The sequence below is a fragment of the Pyxicephalus adspersus genome, chromosome 10 (assembly GCF_032062135.1).
Source record: "Pyxicephalus adspersus chromosome 10, UCB_Pads_2.0, whole genome shotgun sequence".
Lineage (NCBI taxonomy): Eukaryota > Metazoa > Chordata > Amphibia > Anura > Pyxicephalidae > Pyxicephalus > Pyxicephalus adspersus.
In genome coordinates, this window is record NC_092867.1 from 7262372 (window position 1) to 7267617 (window position 5246).

The window sequence follows — 5246 nt, forward strand, 5'->3', positions numbered from 1 at the left end:
GGGGGGGGGTCAATTAGCCACAGTTCAAGGAACCCTTCCAAACTCTGGAATACCGGCTGAGAATGGCTGCAGTAGGGCAAAAACATGCTATTGATAGTATCACCACATAAAAATAAAAAAAAAACAATGTAGTCACTATATCTAAGACATACTTTTTTGATATGACAGCCTTTTTAACGTGGGGGAAGCCTTTAAATAAACTTTCAGGTCTTCAGGAAACCCCTTGTATCCTCCACTGTATCCAGAGCTTACAGTACATTAGCATTGTTTGCCTTTGGAAATGTCATCCTTACAGATAGCCAAAAAAGGTCATTGGTGTCACTGACCTCAGAGTCAAAAATTGCTCATTGCAAGGAACCCCCAGCACTCTCTGGAGGAACCCTAAGGCTCCACAGGCCCCAGTATAGAAAACAATGCCCCAAGAATTACTAAACAGCAATAAATGAATAACTTGTTCCTGGGTTTACATAAATATTCATTCAACTAAAAAAATACAATATTCTATTTTTTAATACAAAACTATAACTTTTGTAACATTTGTAACAGTTTAGGTATTGAACATGACCTAAATTACCTACTTAACGCTGAAGAAGGGGATGCCGTAGGTTAAAGAGGCTGCAGAGCACATTTCTCTGAGGTTTTGACAAGTTGATCCAGAAACTGTAAATAATTTCTTTCACTTTCAAAAACGACACTAACAACAACAGTTTAGGTTTCACAAGGGACTACCCAATAATGGGGGAAATGTATCAGCTGTGATGACTAGTCCAAATGGCACAGAATTCACCATAATATACCAATTGGGTCATATATTCCCTACTCCTCTGCAACTCAGAAGTATTGAATCCCCAGAAAACAGCTTTACCATTGGTTTTATTGTCTTTCAGTTTTTTTCACCTTAATAATCTTGCCGTTAAAAAATTTTGTGACCTAGGGTAACAACGATCAATTTGTGTACTGTCTATGGAGGATCAGTGTTGTCACCCTAGAAAAGGAAGTGTGTCAGGAAGAACTGATATCAATCTAAGTGATAAGAGTCAGAAAGTACAAGAAATTAGTCCAAGTTCAAATTTGGATGTGAATTTGCAATATCCAAATCTGAACACTTCTTCACTGATTCTGAACCAAAGTTTACCTTACCAACCAACCTTCTACATTCTTCTTTACTTTGATAAAGGGGAACTTTGTGCCCCCAAAACACTGGGCTTGATTTATCAAAGATCTCCAAGACTGGAGAAGAGAGACTATCATGGGAGAACCTGGGTGGTCCAGCAAACCTGAAATGGATCTAGTTCACAACATTTGCCAACTAAGAAAATGATTTTTAAGAAATCTATTCTATGTTTGCTGTATCATCCAGTTTCTCCAATGATAGTTATTCTTCTCCGGTCCTGCAGAGCTGTAATAAATCAGATGTTGGTTTGTCTGCATGGAACTATGTTGAAAGGACCTTCTTAGGGAATGTCCCAGGTCCATGTGTTTTCAATGACAAGGATGGTTTTCCACCAGAGAATGCCTGATGAATTTTGGGTTCACTGCTTTATATATTTGATCAGATAAAGGGGCGTGACCATAGTTTTGACAGCTAAGCATCTCCCCTCCTATTACTTCCCCTATCTCCTAGATTGTAAGCTCTTCGGGGCAGGGTCCTCTCTTACTCCTGTGTCACTGTCTGTATCTGTCTATCATCTGAAACCCCTTTTTAATGTACAGCGCTACATAATATGTTGGCGCTATAATAATCTTGTTTATTATTAATAATAATAATGAGCTTTATTACCGGGCTGGGCATCATGACCCGTTATTGGCACTAATATAGGAACACCGATATGACATTAAGGTAATTTTTTCCAAATAATGAAACAGCAGCAATGAATAATATCCTCAATTTTCCCCTATCGTAAGCTAATTAAATCTGACAAAAGCATTAAACCTGAACACGAGAGCTAAGCAAGAAAGGCAGTTCCCATCTGTTCTAGTAATGGAATTTCTTATATTCCAAGCTGAATCTCAATGATTTCAACACCAAACCCCATCCCCACCTCCTCTGTGTTGTACCCTATCATCTCAAATCAGTGTGGCTGCATCACTTCATAAACCTAATTTATATTAGGCGTTATCTATGTAGGACCATTCAAAAGCCAATCATTTATAGTCCTATCCAATGTACTATACAAATAATTAACATCCCAAAGATGACCCATCATAAAACAAATTGTTAAAATGTCAAAAAAGATGGTTGAAACTTGTTTTAAGAGTATTTAAATGCTCCAAACTCTTGCAGCTTCGTAGGCTGTACAGTTGTAATCATATGAGGACAGTTCATTGATTTTTACTTTTTGTTTTAGGGATTATTATTACATTACTATGTACGGATCTCAGTGATCTGACTTGAGAATTATTTACAATCACAATATTAAAATAAATCAGTAATGTTGGGGCCACGCCATGCAAGCATTTCAAATTGATTACAAAAATCCTAAAAACAATTAGGTTTAAAGCTGACTATACACTGAAGGTACAATGATCTTTAAGTGCAACCCTCAAGCATGATTTATTTAAAATTTGATTTGTTGTGTTGTTTTGTATATTTTATAATTTAAAGCTAAGTGGAGCAACACAATGCATTCTGGATCAATAGGAAGCATTATCATTCTGTAATAGATGCAAATTTATAATAGAACTCCATGGTAGGGCTAAATGGAGTGAATTTTGACTAACTTTTGATGCAAAATAGAAAATCCCAATTAAGTTTTACTTATTTTATGTAACAGTTGCACCTATTTTTTAAATTATTGTTAATATAAATTTTTTTTTTTAATTTAGGGGTCTATTAACAAAGCATTGAATCTAACATTCAGCCTAGTCTGGTGTAAAATCAATCACTGCTGTTGAAAACGAATGGACCTGAAATATTTTTTTTGTGCTGAATGTAAGATTTACTGCCTTATACAACTGTATTCCTAACATTTTTGTATTTTTTTTCTTTGTTTGTATTGTCTTTTTTTTGCTGTAGAAAAAACAAAGAAACAAAAATGGGGTTGACTAGAAACTGGAAAGATATAATAGACAGACAATAAAATACATAAAATATCATAAATCTATCAAGAACATATATGTACACAAAAATATCAATGACACTTTATACTTGCATTATAAAGCTGTGAATCTGACAGATGATAGAATGTTACAGCATCTGTATCCCTAATGCCCATTGCACAAAATAAAATCACTTTAATTAGTCATTTGTTTTTTTGTATTTCATTTCTTGTTTAAATTAAACTTTATTATAAAAAAGGAATTAAAATGAGACAAATGTGTATCTATTTTGTACAAGTTCAAAAACCAGCCCGGGGAGCTATTTAATGCCTATTGCACCAAAAAGAAAGAACTTCAATTCAAAGTCTTTTTCATTGACTGAATATTTTTACCTAAAATTGCAACGTGTTTTGGCCTAAGATTGCAACATTATGTTGAGATGAAAACCTTTTCTCTAATCTCTGTCTAGATGGCACAAAATCATACATCAATGTCTTTTTATCAGTAATAGAATTAAAAATAAAGTAAAACATAAAGAGCATTCCACACTTTTTTTACATCCAGTATTTTAAATATCTGAATATAAGCAAAAATTATATAAAAAAGACAGATAAAGACTATTTCTTTACCCACTTAGATTTTTCGCTGCTTCTTTGTATGCTTTAAAATCATCTAAATAATGAAATCGAGATAACAAAAAATTATGTGTCATATGTCATATAATCTGTAACAGAGGGAACTGGAAAAAAAGTGCATTCTGTGTTCAATAAACTTTTTACATCTATATTTTTTAAAAATCTGGGTCAAAAATTATAGAGCTAGAAAGATAAAGGCTCCCCTCTAAGGGCAGTTAGATTTTTTACGGTAAATCAAAGTAAAATCTGAAGACAAAGTCACCAGCACTCCGAGGTACAGGATTCTTGCTTTATTGTGAATGCACTGTCACAACATGTTTGAAAACCAACGTTTCGGGGCAGCAGGGTTCCTTCCTCAGGCAACATAGTGACCTAGTAAAATATATTTCTGACCAATCATAACCAACCTTATCTTAATCAGGAATGATCAAGTAAAAGTTGAAAAGTTGTATTGGGTGTACAATTGATTACATTTGACTTTCAGTCATTGCTTGCCTTGGAAAAAAAAATCAGAAGGGGAGAATATTGAATACATATGTACAATTTTTGGGCTACAGATCCAATTACCAATAGGAAAATAGATCAGATCGAGGACAAAATTGGCAATGAATTAACTTGTGTGTACCAGGCCTAAACTGTTGCCGTTCTAGACTATGCTGACATTTGACACATCAAGACGTTGATGCCAATTGATTGCTAAATGCAAAAAGATCGAGCCTTACCAGCTCAGCTACAGGGGATGTGATGAGCCCATGAAGAGATCTGACTGTGTAATGCTGAAAATGTATTCGGTTTATTGAACCTCCTGTAACTGAATAAATGTCACATCGCTCACGGATTAAACAAGCAACTCATGTGAATAATTTGCTGAATTGATATGATTACATTTCAACTGCATTATATCCATGCAAAAAAAAATTATAAATCACTAAAAAGAACAAAATCTGATAATATAGTAAATGTCTATTAAAAAAGTAAAATGTTTGCAAATATAATTTTTAAAAACACTTTTACTTATTTAAAAAAAAAGGTTGATCATTTTTATTATATTTTAATGCTCACGGTGAGTTATAAATTGTATTTTAAATCAAAGGTAACTGCTCTGGCCTTTGCAGCGCTAGGTGCCAAGTTCAAATCTCAGCCAGGACACTATCTGCATGGAGTTTGCAGGTTCCCCCCGTATTTGTGTGCATTTCCTCTGGGTACTCCCGTTTCCTCCCACATTCCAAAAACATGCAGCTAGGTTAATTGGCTTCCCCTCAAAAAATTGACCTTAGACTGTATTAATCACATATGACATTGACAATCAAATTGTGAGCTCCTTTTAGGGACAGCTATGGACATGACTATGGACTTTGTACAGCACTATATAAACACTGTGTAATAATAATAATAATAATAATAATAATTTTTTTTGCAAAATTATTTGATGATTTTTAAGAATATAAACCCTTCACCATTTAGGAATTGGTAGCAGGAAGGGCTACCTGAAGGGAACGTGTCGTTTATTACTTTCTTGTCTTGCTACAAAGTTAAGGAGCAATTGGTGATTTGTAACCAGTCAGCACTCAT